Source organism: Sinohyriopsis cumingii, chromosome 1 (assembly GCF_028554795.1).
Source record: "Sinohyriopsis cumingii isolate HCF-2022 chromosome 1, ASM2855479v2, whole genome shotgun sequence".
Lineage (NCBI taxonomy): Eukaryota > Metazoa > Mollusca > Bivalvia > Unionida > Unionidae > Sinohyriopsis > Sinohyriopsis cumingii.
In genome coordinates, this window is record NC_142961.1 from 62,039,460 (window position 1) to 62,057,839 (window position 18,380).

The 18,380-nt window shown below is 35.5% G+C and overlaps 1 protein-coding gene across 8 annotated transcripts in view; it reads left to right on the forward strand.

Annotated features, from left to right (window-relative positions):
- Nucleotides 1-1,259: 1,259 nt before the first annotated feature.
- LOC149806974 (uncharacterized) overlaps nucleotides 1,260-18,380 on the forward strand; it is a 96,630-nt gene continuing 79,509 nt past the window's right edge. For 2 of the 8 annotated variants that reach the window (XM_089960274.1, XM_089960295.1), the window contains exons 1-2: nucleotides 3,334-3,673; nucleotides 4,952-5,164. The gene's annotated coding sequence lies outside the window, so the exon portion shown is untranslated. Of the gene's footprint in view, nucleotides 1,366-3,333; nucleotides 3,674-4,951; nucleotides 5,165-13,273; nucleotides 13,391-18,380 lie in introns of those variants that run through there. The other 6 variants (XM_089960292.1, XM_089960282.1, XM_089960303.1 and 3 more) reach the window with 6 other exon arrangements.

Sequence of the window (18,380 nt, forward strand, 5' to 3'; positions counted from 1 at the left end):
TTAAAGTCGTATCGTGAAATGATGCCTTTACTACTACGCGGATTTTAAACGTTGTGAACTTTCGAATTGTTACAAATTGCTATTAGGGGTTTAATTTAATAGCATGTATCTATATGTTTTAATTCCTTACCTGTTATTATGACCAGTTTGGGTGGGCGTGGCCAATACAAGTTGGCCAGCCCAATTCAGGAGAACTATGTGCTGTCTGTGGTACGTCTTTGTGTATGTCTGTGCGCATGGTGGATCCACGAAGGGCAGGCGTGGCCAATACAAGTGGGCCAACCCAATTCAGGAGAACTGTGTGCGGTCTGTACGTATGTGTGTGCAGCTATATCTGGCTGGCCGTCTGTGTCTATATGGACATGAAAGATGATGTAACCATCAAGGCCATACACAGACGAAACCGCTGATTTATATATATTAATCATTTTTTGTTTTCGTATTTGTGAATGTTTGGATAGAGTAATTGTATGAGACGTGTGTTTAGAGCGTGAAAGAATCATTGCATTTGTAGAATGTATATATTTTTATTAATTAATTTAATACATTTCCATCTTTCATCACATTTTGTTGTGTTGTCTTTTGATCCAAGCATCCATTCAGGTCCATCCTGTTACAACGATATATAAAATAGAAATGAAAAGAGAACAAAAATCCACAACAGAATTATTAAACAGTGTGATATTTTTTGTCTTAGTGCATACGGACTGGATAGTGCTGTACGCTACAGAAACTCGGTGGAGACGAAAGTTATGGACTAGTTCGATTATAAATTATTGTTTTATACACTCACTTCAACTACTTATTTGAAGGAAAACGGACATTACTAATAACATAATTTGTAGCAATTTCTTCACAATCGGAGTACCATCCACTAGTCCTTAAATTTGAGTGAGACAAGGTAAGACGTTTAATGAGATCTCTTTCACAAATACCCCGTCTGTAGTTTTATGTATTAGATTACAAATATGAACCGCGCACCAGCTTTAGACCATTACATAAAGATTTTTGTGTATAGCCTCGTCCTCTTGTTGTTTTGTAACGTTACTCCACTTTTGTAGATATAGTTTTTTACGGTTGCTATATTGCACTGTAGCATCGAGTTCTTAACTAGGCCGCCCCCCTTTCAATTAAGAATTTTGTTTGTGTTAATTGTTGATTTTTAAAAAATCTAAGTAGGTCACCTCTTTCGTTTCGCCTGTTTGTTTGTAGATTCATGTTTGAGTATTACAAATTTAGCAACAGCCTCTTTACCTTCTAGTGGATCCCTGACACTATTGTTTTCACGCATTGAAGAGCTCCAAAGGTCACATGTCATTCAGAGTTAACAGTGGCCAATTAAAAGGAGCTTCTACAGTTACGTGTGTAATTAATACAGATACTCAGCATTATTTATAAAACGTAATGTTTGTAGATTAAACCGAATTTATGTGCATAAACAAGATTTTTTTTTAAAGACAGATATAAATAGACACCCTACTCTTCTTTTTCTTCTTCTTAGTATTCAATTATATAAAGTATAAGTTGGTCTGCTGTACCTGGTAAAGATTGCACTGTTGACGTGGCATATTTACATGCCTCGCACCATCAGTTACATTTCCAACTTGATATGTCATTTAGGTATATGTTCCTCAGTTGTGAATGGAATGTATTCATGACTTACCTCTTGAACATGATATACATCACACTGCAAAATATGTGTGCATTATTGACTGGGTTTGAAAAAGTACAGAACGTTGGAAAGCTCTGCCATCGTAGATATGTCATCCATAACTTTTAACAAAGATGTAAGTCATTTTACATCCTTTATTTGGAAGTTTGCGTTTAATTTAATATAATAAAGTATAATTTCAGAATCGTTGTATATATGCAAATGTTTTATCACTACCAGAGCCAACGGGGGCGGGGGGGGGGGGAGGGGGCCAACTGGGGATATATTCCCGCGGCCCTGGCCGGAATGGAGGCCCGGGCAGGACAACATTTTTTAATTTTATAAAAGAAAAATTTTCTTTGAACAAGAACTAGGATATGCCTGGCTGTTTCTTACCCCAGGGCCCGTGATATCTCGCTACGGCCTTGGTGACTCACGCCAATACGATTCGGTCTTTTTAACGTATCCATTGCACTTTACCAACAACGTGGTAAGTAATCAATTATTACCTTAAAATAAATGACCTACTGAACAGGTTTGCACAGGAAAATGTCTGATTTATAACCGATCTGATAAGTAACAGAAGAAAATCTAAATTATGACTTACTGCAATTCTACTTTGTTCGTCTTAGCTGCCATCAGCTACAATTAGTAACCAGTCACCTTACTGATACAACATAGATAACATTTCGTTCGTTGGAATTGCGTCTTCAGAATGACCGTGCCGGCAACAAATATTATTATTATGCTTCTTCTTCTTCTTCTTCTTGGGACCCCGAGTGGCCGAGTGGTCTAAAGCGCTCTCCGTTACGGATCACTGCCATCTCACCTCTGTCTCCGTGGGTTCGATCCAAGGTTCGGCTAACGTTGGTACATGGGAAAGCCGCAGGTAGCTTCTCGTGGGTCGGTGGTTCTTCCCTGGGTTTTCCAGGGTTCTTCCTCCACCAGTTATACTGGCCGCCATGTATAGCCTATCTTGTGCTGAAAAATGGCGTTAAACCCTAGAACAACAACAACAGCAGCATCTTCTTCTTCTTCTTCTTTTATTATTATTATTATTATTATTATTATTATTATTATTATTATTATTATTATTATGTTAAACGTAATATGCAATTTTATTTCAAAGAGTTTTCTTAAAATTGTGTACCGTTTGTCACTGAGTGTAACTGGAATGCGGTACTGTACGGTTGACACGGAGTATCGAATTTGAACAAGTCATTAAGTTTTCTGGCTTACAATTTGTAGGCTTCACGTGGAAAACTAATCATAAAAATATAATATATGAATTCTACTTTTCTTGTTTGGGTTTTGGCACGTTTTGGCATTCACGATGACGCCTGCTCACTGACTCCATAAATGTATACTAGAGGATCAACAGTCTTGACACATACGTGTTTTGAGTGATGGCGAGAGAAAAAGAGGGAGTGGGTAGGGAGAGAGGTGAATAGAAGAACAAGAAGAAGAAAAATGAAATAAGCCTAAAGATGCAGTTACAGGTTTGAGTATCATAAATAAAAGCAGATCTTCCTCCTGAATCGGAAAAGAAAGTAGTTCCTAAAAGGGATATCGCCATTTAAAGCATAACGAACACAATACATTACTTGTGTTATAAAATAACAAATCGTTCAGAGCTTCAGACCTGCATTCAGTGAATGTTACAGATACGTCAAAGAGAGATGTTTGTTTCAACGGTTTACTTTTCAGGCAGAGATTCCAAGATCCATTAGTGAGAGACCACCGACACAAGTTTCCATATAATAATGACAAAAAACAGGCTGATTTACACAAAGAAAAGAAACAATATACAAAGCATAGTATTTTTTAAGCGATAGATTTCAGAGCAAGAATATTACTCCAGCTGTAAACAGATTTGTGCCACGTGTTATGCATCATGTACTATTTTAACAAAACCCATTGTGTTGGCTACAATGACACAGTGCGCACGAGATCCAGTTCCGAGTAACAGCTTTAAACAAGATTGTATTATTTACATCATATTGCCTTCAGCTTTGTGACAAGGTACCTCTCCTCGTTTTTCTCTCTTCTACCTCTCTTTCAGACACACACATAGCTAAAGCACACATACACATGCCAGCCAGTTAATTTGAGATCATTGTTTTGACCGCAAGAGGAAATGTATTAAAAAGTAGACGCGAAATTTTGGAGTAAAGACATTTTAAATACATCCAAATCAGTGAATACACAGCCTTTATATGTACCACTGACGGTCAGTTAATATTAGTTTGATCGAACTTTCAGAGAATTATTAATCAATCTTGTCTCTGGCGACGTGTGTACCATGACTCAATATCACATGTTATACGTAATTTACCTGTCATGGCGGACGAATGTTGCTCTTATAGCTAGACTAGATGTGTTCACGTTATGTAATGAATGTAATAGCTGGTTATAAAATTTATATTATTTGTATCCAATATGCGTGAAAGCTTCGATATATACCGAAAATGCGTATCTGATAAAGATATAACATTATGTTGAAGATCACATGGGCTGGTATCGTTACTTACAATTTACATATCAGTCATGCATGTACTAAAAAAGATGCCAGGGAGGATAATTCTCTCACTTCTCACAAGTGCGACGCGCTGAATGGAGTACTGTCTTCTCTTTGGCTAACCGAAACGATGCATGATGGCAGTGCAGTAAGTTATCTTCGGTTGGCCAATTAAAGGGCAGAATTCCTTTCAGCGCGATACCCTTGCTTATATAGTGGGAGAGATCATATCCATGTCGGACGGTAGCGTGGTAAAATAGTTTTGCATTCCTTAAATGTATGAATATAAGCTAAACTTTGGATAGGCATACAAACTCAATGCCTTTTTAAAACATCAGTAGCAGAAGGGGTGAATAGACCTTTTGCTGAAACGTCATTTTTGGAAAATGAAACCTCATACGAAAAGAATAAAAAATATAAGGTCAATAACGTCAAACCGAAGCCTCTAAATTACCGAGAGTTTCTCTAATTGGGTTAGTTTTGTTTGTTACTTTATCGTTGTGGTTCGTATTTTTTTTTTCTAAATTTGTATGTGCATTCGTTTACACGCCGGACGTTTCAGTGAAGTCGCACCTCCTTTGTTGCTATCAATGTGTGAGTAATTAAATCATTATTATATCAAAAATGGAATCTTACACTAACTGATTAGCTAGAGAAAGATTAGAAGCAATCAGAAGATATCTTCCTGTTCGTTATGCTCTTAAACAAAACTGCAGGAACAGCAAGCAGCACAAGTTGAAAATGCAGAAGATAAAGAACATTTTTTAAAACTTATTACAAAGGTTACTGAAAGAGATGCAGCAGCTACTGAAAGGCTTCTTCCAACGTTAAAACAAACTGCTGAGCAAACTGAAAAGATAGCAAAAAGAACTAAACAGACAAAAAGATTTTAAGAGATCTTCCAGCTATAGATGCCGCTCAACCTCCACCTGCTCAACTTGAAGAACTTAAAGGCGCTCTTGGTCAAAAACCAAACCTAAGAACACAAGAAAAAGGTAAGTTGAAATGCTTGATAAATTTAGTGAAGTTACTATTAAGACAATAGATAAAAGGCAAACAACAGCAGATTTAGCTGCATTTGCTGCTGAGAGTTATAAGTACAGAGAAAGATATTTAAAACCTGAATATGCTAATAAGCCGGTTTTAAGAGACACTTGGTACAATTGGATATTTCAAATAAAAATAGGGGGTAAGAAGCAAGCTAGGACAGGTGATTTTGATTATATTGCATACAATAGTGAAATAAATAATCATTTAGTGATAGGGAAAGAACTAAGAAAACATCCTAAAAAATCTAAACCTGAAGTTGCTCTTCAAGATAAATTGACGAAAAAAGGTTTTAAGGCTATCGAGAAGGCAAAATCAGAAGAAGAAGTTTATGATATTGCTGCAAATTATAAAAATACGGGTAAATATGTAAGAACGAAATCTGCTGATTCTTGGACAATAAATGATTTGAGTTAGAGATGTATATCTGATATATACCAAACAAGATTCTATCAAAGCTGATGATCCTGATTTTCAAAAATTTAAAGAACAAGTAAGAAAAAGAGAACAAATTGTAACTGAAGCTCAACCACGATCACCTCGTCGACAACTTCCTCAATCACAAATTATAACTGAAGTTGAACCTCAGCCACAAATTACTTCTCAACAACCACAATCTGCTCCTCCTCAAGTTATAAAACAACAACTTGAGGATGCTTTTGTATCGTTTATTATAAATAGATTTAAACCTGCTGGTTTAAAAGGTATCAGGAATGATAATTATTTTGGGTTAGGACATGTTGCAGGTAATTATGATGCAAGAGATAAATATTTAAAACCTGAATATGTTGCATCTACACCAGAAATAAAATTGGGTTAAAGATGCGTTTTCATTGGATTTGGTCGTAAAGTTTATGAAGAGAAAGGTAAACTTCAGGATTTTATGAAACTTGTAAAAGGAATAAAAGAAATTGATGAAGAATTTAAGCCAAAACCAAAAGAACTTCCTGAACCGAAAACCATAAATGCTCTAGGAAATTGGCCTGAGAGTGTTCTTGCCGATGTTGATCACTTAGAAATTCTGATCGGAGGAAAAACGCGCAGGAAACAATTTTCCAGAAATTATTAATGAAATATCTGATATTTGTCGAAGATGTTTACAGACGGTGTTACGAACCGTAATGTTTATCACTCTCTCATTAATGAAGTTGCTAATGATTATTACAGGGACTGAAAACAATTAATTAATCACCATTTAATTTAAAAAATGATTATTTAAAAAATGATTATCCACAATGCTCAACGTGGACCTGTGCTAATTAGGGTAGTAAACTCACGATTGCGAACATACAAAGCGATTTAAGGAGATGGACTCGGTGGATTCGGTGATGTTGTTCAAGGTTTATTTAAGAGAATAGCTCCAAAAGCAATACCGATTGCAAAACAATTAGGAATGAAAGGTATTGTCGCTATTCGCGATAAAGGTATTGGTACTGTTGGTAATGTTGCCGGTAAAACATTTTTAGCAATCAAAGAAAGATTATCTCGATTAGTACGAAGGAAACCACAACTTGTAAAATTTCCCAGCACTGAAGTTATACCTGCAAATATCAGTAAAAAAATTGATCAAGTTGCAAATAAAAAAATAGCAGATCGGTAATATGCCCCAGTAAGGAAAAGAAAACAAAATATAACGGCAAGTTTAATAGCAGGAAGTGGTGTTCGTGTTAGACGATAATAATTATAATAAAATGTTCATACGTATATCCGATGTAGCGTATGATATCGACACACCAATTCTTAAAGATGAATCTATACGCGATTATCAGCATTATTCTTATGACGCACGACAACCAGATCAACGTAGTCGAATCGAATTACAAGTTCAAGATACAAACATATATTGTTTACCTGCTGTAGCGTGTATTGAAGTAGAAGGTAGAATTTTGCAACATGATGGTACAGTAGTTGCAATTGGTGATATAGCTTGTTTTATTAACAATGGTATTATGGCGTCGTTCGACAGCGCTGCGTACATGATTGACGGAAGAAATATTGAAAAAATTCAGAAAGACGTTGATGATGCGGCAACAATGCTTGGTCTTGCAAGATATTCAGATGATTATACAAGATCAGACGGCCCATCAATGATGTTTGCTAAAGATACATCTAATCAGCCTGAACACATAAACGTAAGAATGAATGCAGCTGGAAATGAAGTTGTATCGATGAACGAAAATTTCAACGTAGTCTTTGCCACACGTTGATCAATGCTAAATGATGAAAATGCTATTTCATGCGCAATTCCACTATCTCATATCTTCATATTTTGTAGAAATGTTAGAAAAGTTATTTTTGGAGCTAAACATACAGTTGTACTTGTAAGAAAAAACACTGACAATGATGCAACCTGGCGTCCTCCTGGTGTTGCTATTTGTATGGTAAAACTAACAAAACTTGCATTGTGGATGCCAGTAATGACTCCAACTATTGCTAAAGAAGAAAAGTTAATTAGTTTAATGAATTCAGGTGGAAAAGCATTGCTATCATGGTTAACAATGATCACAGATAGCACTCAAAGTAATGTTGCTGGGTTATTTAAATGGCATATTGCATCGCAACACGGAGTTTCTGCACCGAGCCATATATTTATCGTTTTACCAAAATGCTAATCAACTAGATTCACAATAACGTAGCCATATGATATTTGATACACTCGTAGTTAGTGAAGTTTCTTTACGGATAAATGGACATCAAGAACCATCTGAAGATACATTGTTAAATTTTGACCGAAATCGTGTAGCACGTACATATCCTCGTTTAATGGCATTTATGGGACGTGATCAAAATATAGATACTGGTTTGCAAATATCACAGCGGGATTTTACAACACTGTATCCAATCTATTATTTTTCATTGGATCATATAGATTTATTCAAACAATCTGTTGTTGATATTCACTTTCGAGGTCGTGTAAACCCCTTTTTAGAGCAATTTGAGTTATACTCAGCGATAAAGCAATACTACTTGAAGGTACTGGTGGACGAATGAGATTTAGTGACACACCAATAGAAAACATGTAATTAAATCGCTCACGATATTTATGTCCTATCATCAAGTTAGTGTCAGACTCCTGGCAGATTAAAAAGCTTTAATCAAGTTCAGCAAAGAACTGTGAAATAAAACTATCACTAAAAATGATCGTATCACAGATGGTAAAAATAAACTATCATTGTGAGAACGTCAACTCAGGCATTTCAAGAGCGCCAAACAATCAAAAACTGGCGTTAAACTCAATCTTTCTGCTGGTGCGGTTAAAGACTCAATTAAAACAGGCGGTATATTTCCACTTCTTGCAGCTATACTACCGTTAATAGCCGCTGCAGCCCCAGCTGTTGCAAAAGCAGCTGCACTTGGTGCAGTTGAACTGCTGTTGGGATGGCATTAAAGAAAGCCTATGAACCTCTCTGGAGTTGACCGAGAAGAAGTTATTTTCCAAGATAAATACGGTGTTTTAAAGACGAGTAATATTATGATTTTAAAAAAGGGAAGGAGCGTAAGATTACCAGGAACTTCTTATCAATACGGAAAAGGTCTTAGACTTCCAGGAGCACTTCTTTAATCTTTCCAATGTCCAATTTTGATTTACTTGATGCTGCTAAAAATTAAATATTAAAAATGTAAGAGGTGTTTTTATGCGTTATCAATTACCAAAACAATCAAACAATATTGAAACAGGCATTTTTAATCTTGATAATTGTTCTGGTTCTGGTACTCAGTGGGTGGCATACGCAATTGATCCATGTGGAATTATTTACTTTGATTCGTATGGACTGGCTCCACCAAAAAAACCATTTAAATTACGTAAACACAATAAAGACACCAGGCTGGTATTCAACATTACCAGCACAAACAATAACCGATCCGCCAATATGTGGGCGTGAAGTAATTGCTGTACTCGACGCTCTATCTTCATCAACATTACCAGCTCTTAAAGTCGTACACGAGTATACAAGTAGCCTCTAATCGTTTTAAACAGTTCTTAAAGTATAATGATATATATTTACGGAAAATCTTCTTCTATCAAAGACAAGAAGAAAAAAAAAGATGATATTGAGTTGTCGAATCACGCGACTAAAGATGAACTTGCCGATATTATGAACCTCTCTGAAGTTGACCGAGATGAAGTTATTATTTTTCAGGATAAATGCGGTGTTTTAAAGACGAGTAATATTAAATGGAATGATATAATTCGTAATGTTCTCGGTGCTACTACGGATAACATTCCAGTATTTACTGACGGCAGTAGAATCAGACTCGAATACATCAATCGCAACTATTAGAAATGAAATTACAAAAAGTGTTGGTAATCGTTTGCGATCTACAGTGATATTAATAATAATAATAATAATAATAATAATAATGAAGACTTTGTATAGTGCCTAATCTTTAGAAGCTGTAAGCACTTTACAACATTAGTCAACACCTATAAGATAAAATACATATATAATGATATGATTACAAAAACAAACATCATGAAATTAGAGAACATAAAAAACATGCTGAAAATATTTAAGGTAGGAAACATTATTAGGTCTTTAATTTTGCTCTTGCATATAATAACAGGTGAACTCAGCATGAATGTAATTATTAATACAAAACTTGACCAGTCAGGGAAAATAGGGTCAGTGGAACCTTAATTCATGTCAAATTAATAATTTCATATCTAGCCGTACCAGATGTAAGAGCTGAACGTTACATGAAACATATTCTGGGGACCTTTGAAAATTTATCAGTGGTATCATAATTTTAAACTTCCTATGATGAATTTACTAAATCCTTCCCCAGGGTTTATTTTTCATCAGATTGAATCAACTTATTATGTCTCTGAAAAAAAATCAGAAGACATATATTTAAAGCTGATAACATATGGGAGAAATATAGTACCAACCAGTGTTTATACTTTTTTGTAATAATACTAATACTAATTATAGCATTGATTTGTAACAGAGGCCACAGGCCCGTGATACATATCCACATTCCGTGCAGTACAAAAGGTGTTTTAGTTTGCAAAATAAGAACGTCATATCTGTTGGAAGTGTTTTTTATGCAAATAATCATTATTATTATTTTATAACTGGGTGAATTACAAAGATATATGTGTGTTTAGTCGTGATGGAATATGGGCTTGTGCGTGCAGGCAAGGCAATGGGTGTCGCTTACCCGCGTATCCGGGTTCGACTCTCCATAGATTATGAATTAAAATTTCTTTAAGCTATACTGCAGTATCATTTGAATTATACATTAATTCTGAGTAGTATTATTGAGCATTCTCTTGTAGAATCCAGGGATAACACTTTACGTTCTGTTTGGTGTATATTTGTAATTCTAAGGGATAGTACTTTCCGTTCTGATTGGTGTATGTTTATAATTATATAAAGCCACGACTCGCAAAAGTTTGACATTTACCAACTCGTTTCATAAGTTCAATATTAAATCATTGCCCATTTGCGATCCTATGTTACTACTACTACTATACTACTACTACTACTAATCATAATAATAATAACAGCTACCATTTTATTAAATTTAAGGTAACCTCTCTTTTTAGCATCATAAATACTTACTCGCGGAAAATCCGAATATTCGTAATCATACAAGATTTTTAATCTCAACTTTGCGTTTAATGTTGTCTTATTTTCCGAATTTTTCTAAACATATTGCGATATATGTTCAAAAGGTTAGTTACAAACTGATGAAATTAGGTGTTGTGGGTTTGTGTTGTTCTTGAAATTGATATGAGGCCAGTACACCTCCTATAGTTACCCAGCAGGATGGTGTCGCTCACCAGTTTCGTAGTTTGCAAAGAATTTCCCCGGGTTTCCTCACTGGTTATATTAGATTTTTAATAAAGAACCTTGTATATCTTAGAAACTGGTCAAAGGACTTTTAATTTCCTTTCTTTTGGTGTGTGATTGATGGGTGTAATATGGGTTATAGAGGATACATTTTGTCCTTACTTCAACTGTGCACCTCTCACAAAACTGCAAGATCCGCTTGGTCATTTTCACTTCCTGGACTTCAGAGGTAAATTGTAAAGAATAGAGACAATAACTTTTTTTTTCATTTTGTATTTGGTAATTCATTTATTAGACTTACAAAAGCTGATATTGTCTAGTCCGGTATGTTCAGATTCCCTTGACTTTACTGTATCACCTTTGGCACAAGTCAACATGAGTTAACCTTCATTGTTCATTACGTCAGATTCAGCTTTATTACATATACTTCTCAAACTTCCTGACCCTGACACAGGGGTTGTAATAAAAAAAATTCTCATGGACTGCAAAGGTATCTAAATATCTCCACCAAATAAATGTTATATATTACTTTGCCAGGGGTGTACAGGAAGACAGTCATGAAGCCAATATACCCTGTGTCAAGGACAATGGGTATACCCTAGGATATGTTTCGAGCCAGTCTTAATATTCTGTAAATCCTGACAAATTAACATGTAATGAATTTATGGTCTCATATACCTTTTCAAGCACAAAAATAACCCTTCTGGCCACAATATCATTAATGTGCATTTTAAATATCGTATGTGCCCTTGTTAGCTATGCAGACAATTCTGTAAAAAATATTTTTGAAAACAAAAATACCACCAGCTGTAGCGGTTACATCTATTTACTTTGCATTGACCAATCAGCACACTTTATTTAAACTGATGCTTACATATGGTTGCATACTGATCTACCATTAATGAATACTACAGTAACTCTTTTATCTATATATATAATACAATTATTTGTTTAATGTTCATAATAAATTAGATATCTGTATTTGTTACTTCTAAATAGAAGCTTGTTTCACTCTGCTGTCTATTGCAAATTGTCATATGGCAACTTACGTACACCCTACTTGTAAGTCTCATACTCAGAGAGATGCTACCAGGATTTTACTAAAGGGAGAAGCTCTTTCCGTGTCACAAACATGAGGTGAGAGTGAAAAAAAAAAAGGGGGGGGGGTAATTGCCAAATTGCCAATGTTCAGTATTTACCTAACACTTCAATATCCGTCTCTCTTTCTTCCTACTACACTCTGTTAAAGCTCTACTGAGATCAAACTCTTCAAAAGATGTTGCCTTTATTTGAACAAGCAAGTTGATTGTTTCTGAGCTTTATCTGTTCCTTATCTGTCCATAAAAAATGTTCTGTTCTTAGAACACACTTTTACAGTCTGTTGCCTGAAGGGACATATGCGTAGGAAACTTAGCCCCTTGGAACAAGTTTAGCAACTGTTCCTTATTGTTTTGTTCAATCATCCACACCACAATGGTAATTTGGAAACTCCTCAGTTTAACAAAGCCCCGTATCTTGGTCATGATACAATATCAGAGCTATGTAACATAGTGACACCCTAGACTGTCACGTTGTGTGATAAAATTTGATAAACATTCCTGCCACATGTTTAAACGTGTCTTCTGATAAAATTCGTAATTCAAAGCACTTTGCGTAATGTAAATACATGTTATATAATATTACGACTTGAGACCGATTCTGAAAAAAAAGAAAGTGCCTGTTCGTAACTTAGCCATTACGTCACAGTCAAGTTCGCGGTTAATTAAAAAAACAGCCTTGCCGCAGTGGCAAGAAACTCTGTTTTGCAATCATCCACAGACTTAGACTAAGAGACCGGAAAATCCGACATTATGACATGTCGGTGCTTCTCCCTAGGCAGTTTTCAAAGAGACCACCGGTATCCAAGGGGGTCCCGAGCGGCCGAGTGGTCTAAAGCGCTCTCCGTTACGGATCACTGCCATCTCACCTCTATATGCGTGGGTTCGATTCTAGGATTCGGCCAATGTGGGTATGTGAGAAAGCTTGCCAGTAGCTTCTCGTGGGTCGGTGGTTCTTCCCGGGGTTTTCCTGGGTTCTTCCTCCACCATTAATACTGACCGCCATGCATAGCCTATCATGTACTGAAAAATGGCGTTAAACCCCACAACAACAACAACAACCGGTATCCAATCAGACCTAAGATAGTGAAATTTTGGGCGGGTTTCTCAAGCAGCCAGACATTATCCTGTTTTCATTCGTTTAGGAAAAATCAGTACAGGTTTTGACCTGACTAAAGAAACATCACGGTACTCAGAAAACAATTTGTGCACTCGTTAAAAAGAAAAGGAAAAGGAGTTCTAGGAAATTTGGACAAGATTTGGAACAAAGGCTTCTGAGGTAAATTATCTTCGCTAGAATATGTCTCACTTTGCTAACTTGGTGTTGTAAGATTAATACGTTATTATGTGCATTTAATTTAGTAGAAATTTAATCGTCTGTGTATAGATGAATTATCACCATGTCGTAAAGTAGCGTGTAGCGAATTATTAATGTTCAAGATTAATGTATGTAGTTGTTAGGACAGATTCGAAGTGGATGGTGTAACTTGCTACGATGTTGCATCATGGTGAATAACTTAATTTAATAGTGAGTTGTGTTAGAACTTGTACCTGATTGTACTTGTATATATAGTTGTGAATTGTGCAGAGTTACGCGGTGTTGACCTTGTGCACGCATAATTAGTTTTTTTTTTATTATATATTTGTATGTGTCTGTCGTAATATTTATGGTAGGAAATGTGTAGGAATATTGTTGATATTGGTAGCTTACGATATCGAGAATTAGGAATGTGTGTGTATCCATCAAAAGTCGTGATATTATTGTTGTTGTTATATCCTTTAAGATAGAACAAGCCTGTGTGGAATATTTAGATGTGAGTTTATGAGTTGACTTAATGATTTAATTGCCATTATGCTGATGAAAGGTCTACGAGAGGGTGCTCATTCTCGTGTGACTGAGCAAGAAGACAAAATGAATCTATTGTTTCATATACCTTTTTAAGCATTACAAGAGCCCTTTGGGCAAATTTCATTTGCTTTCATTTTAAATCTCTTTGGCCAAAAAAAAAAAAACAACAACAAAATATGTAGTTCAGTTGGTTGACCATTCCAGTTTCTCCGTTGTTATCCTTACAGAGTTTATTCGGTTTTATCAGCTCTGACTCAAACGCGTTTCTGATGGCCACTACGAATTTATTCTTGAGAAGAACACTCCACGCTATCTTGATGTACACGTCTATGTTGTTTAGCAAATATTTATATCGTCATTGTCCTTTGGAAACTTACTAATGTCCAAATGATCAGCAGCGCCAATATCATCCACCCTGTTGGTGATGACTCTTCAAGGTGCAAATCTTTTCTTGCTGGCGCGTGTAATTCAGCTGCTAGATTGTTGTTATCATTTTTACCATGGTATTTAAGCGTTTAAGAATCATTCAGTTGACAACCAACGGATGTTGTCTTTTGGTCCTCTGTGTACATTTATATGGACTAAAAAACCATTCTAGAGTTTTCCTTTATGAACCTAACGGAGGGCTACAAAGTCATTCTGGAGTTTTCTCTTTTTTTTTTGAACCTGGCGGGGCGAGTACTAAGTTATTCTAGAATGGTGAAAATTAAGTGATAATAAATCGACATCGCCTGGTCATTAGTTGAACTTTAGACCAGTTTGGAATAATCAGTTTGGATCTAAATTATATTACTCCTAATGCACACACACACACACACACACACACACACACACACACTATAGGACTGGGATCTCGTTTGTTTCAAAAATTATAACCAGAGATAATTTCTTTGTGGCTTGCGGAAAGACCCAGGGGAAGTGTCAGATGTCGACGGACCCATGTGTTTTTCTCTGAGACATCGTGTGACTGGTTAGAATTATATATTAATGCATACGTCGAATGAAAGTTTTGAAACGCGTCGAATCATTTGCGAGCCTCGAAAAGAGTCTAATAAATGTGTCACATGAAAAATGTAGCATTGTTTGACAAAATGTGTCACTATACAAGAACATAAACACATATTTACATGAAAGTATTATTTAAATGTGATGGGTAACATAATTGGAGAAATAATATTAAAGAAGGTGACAATGGATGCTGCAATAAGCGTAATACTCTTCCTTGTATTTCATGCCGAAAATCTCACTTTGGTATCCCTCAATAGAGCTTATCAAATGTTTTGAGTGGTAACCATGCCAGCGGAATTGGTACTAACGCAGATTTGTGCTAATGAGGCGGGAATCGTCCAGTTAGTGAAACTTTTGTCTGTTAGGATTTGAATTAGCCATTTTCATACATGTGAATCACAACCAAATCTAGCTTGAAAACAAATCATATCTTCAAGGTATCATTCTGAGTTCGTATCATGTTTATATTGACATTAATAGCCTGCGTTGCCAATTTCTTCACCAAACTGACTGAAGTTATTGATACATCTTAAAATTCCATGCTAATAGCTTGGCTGGAAATTCATTTATTTGTCAGCATATGTTACTGAAAACTATCATAAGACTAATTCATGCATGTCAAATGGATTGTTCAGATTTTAGTACGAAATACAGACATTTGAGCTTTAACGTTAGTAGAAAATAAATGCTTTTAGGAAATTGTACAAAGATGTGATTTTAAACGTACTTTTTGCATCACACACATATACGCACATGCACAGAGTAATATAGATTTGGAAGTCATTAGGAATTCTCGGTCAGTAAGCCTTTTCCGTACATGACATAAAGCTATAATTTGTGACGTCATGAGTTTTTATTATAGCTGTTACAAATATCAAAGTATAATATGGGACATATCAACGTAATTATAACAGCTTCCGATTTCACTTGAGTTTTTCCATTTAATCAAATCAAGCCTCTGCTGTGGGCTAAAATCTCTTAACCCAAAGTAGCAAAGGCACAGACTGAAAATCTTTGACCAGTATCTGGCCTATAACTATTCAATAGCTTTACTGTATGTTGGAGGAGCTGGGCAGGTTTTAAATAAGCCAGAATATGGCTAAGGATTCATGTTGCCATGCAGTTGTCATGTGTTATGATATATTATTTTTTCAAAGGGTAAACTAGAATCATATGGAGTCAGCTACTTTAGAAAAATAAAGTATCGCTTAAATGTGCATCTTCTTAGCGTAAATAAATGTTCGTGTCGAACAAACGTTTAATCCTAGTAAGTCAGATTTCCGATTCTTGCAAAGCGACTTTCAGAATCAACAATGAGTAACACAAATCACAGATATGGCCAACCTTGATGTTTTTAAAATAAATGTAAAATAGAAATCCGAATGCATGGTTTGCGTCTATGGAGATATTAAGATACTCAGATGGTTAGAAAGGTTATTGCTTAACTCGAGAAAGTGTAACATATCCTCCGAATTTAGAATATAATTAACTCGAATAGTTAGTCGAAGAACGATGTATAGGATATCTGTTTTTGTGGTTCAGTAGATATAAAATAATATTTCACAAGTGAAGTAGAGACATTGCATTGACATGAGTGGTAAAGGCACACGTGAAAAAACAGAATGTTTCAACTTCATGAGTGAAATATTTCCGTACTCTACTCAATAAGCGTATATTGTCTTTTATTATTCATTTTATTTCAGTCAAAATGTTTTATTGCGTGGATATATTTCTCCACTGTGTAAAATGCGAATAACAGCTGCATTACTACTACATCGATACAAAAACTTCCATAACTTTACATTAATTATAAGACGGCGACAACTTCGATTATACATGTAATGCTTCAAAATGTGTATTTTGTCACAATAATCAATGCTTTCATACGACGATCACAAGATATTTGTATTTATTAACACATTTTTTGCGCGGATTGGTACGCTTAACATTGCTGCGTTCTGAAGAAACATGGCAGACATCAGAGCCTAAGGGGGCAGGGTCCAGTTTTTATGTACAAATTTAATGCCGCAATCAGCGACCTAGTATAAAAAATCATAAAAAATCAAATACACAAGTGAGGTCAAAAAGGTCCATATTTTTAGATACCTATATTAAAACAAAGCATAAGAATAGTATTCACTTGACCAGAGAAGTCAATGGCAGTTCATAGCAGAAGAGGTTTATGCACCCCAACCCCTATTTTATACCTGCATTTTTCACATCCAAATGCCATTTTTGACAGCATGTAGTGCTCACAGTGCAAACGCAAGCCCTTTCCCTGGATGAAAATTTTGAAAAACATTGTCTACTAAATAGTTTGATGCAATTCAGAATAGTTGTCATCCAAGTCGTTTTTGAGATACTCGGCTTGCCTTGAACCCACGTGTCTACTGCTATGGGAGGCTAGCTCTTCTTCCTAGCCAACTATTGGTATTTCACTATCAGCATACTGCAGAGCAACTATGGAAGGTGTACATGCCTGACATCAATTTCAAGAACAACACAAGCCCAAAACACCTAGTTCACAAATATATCCATATCTATAAAAAGTAAACAATAATAGCTGAAAAAGTCACACCATAGCCTTAAGTTAAGAAATTTGCCAGGGGCGAATTTACGAAACTGGACCCTGCCACCTAATGCCATTAAGCAACACATTTTATTGATTGTGAATTTACTTGTAAGAATTCAGACGCGAATCGTCGTGAGTTTGCATGCTTACATTCTATTTCTGCAACGAATGCACACAGATATTGATTGATATTTAATTTCAGTTTGCAATCTATAATGCTTAACATCGGACTTCTCCATCGGATTTCTCCATCGCTTTCAGACTTAGTTATTACTGTGATCACTGTTAAATTAGCTACTTGAAAGTTATATTCTATATACAATTAAAAGCTTTTCTTAAGAATGTATACCGTTTGTCTCTGAGCGTATTTGGCATGCAGTACTGTAAGGGTGACACGGAGTATAGAATAGCATCAAGTCATTAAATTGGCTGACAAACAATATCACATGCTTATATATATATATATATATATATATATATATATATATATATATATATATATATATATATATATATATATATATATATATATATCGCGTGATTAGTTTCGAGTAGCAATGGCCGGGCCAGGCGTTAAACAATGGTGAGTTGTTTACACTAAATTGCCCTCAGAACTTTGAATCATCTGTATATCAACAGCTTTGTGACAGGAAAACTCTCATCGCTCTTCTCTCTTTTTGTTTTCTCTCTCTTTCAAACACGCACATACAAAAGCACAAATGCACATACAAATCAGTTACCTGAAGTTTAAAATCATTGTTTTGACGGCAAGAGGAAATGTTTTAAAAGGTTGAGAGTAAGGACTTTTTATGTAAGTCCAAATCTCTTATAAATTCATTG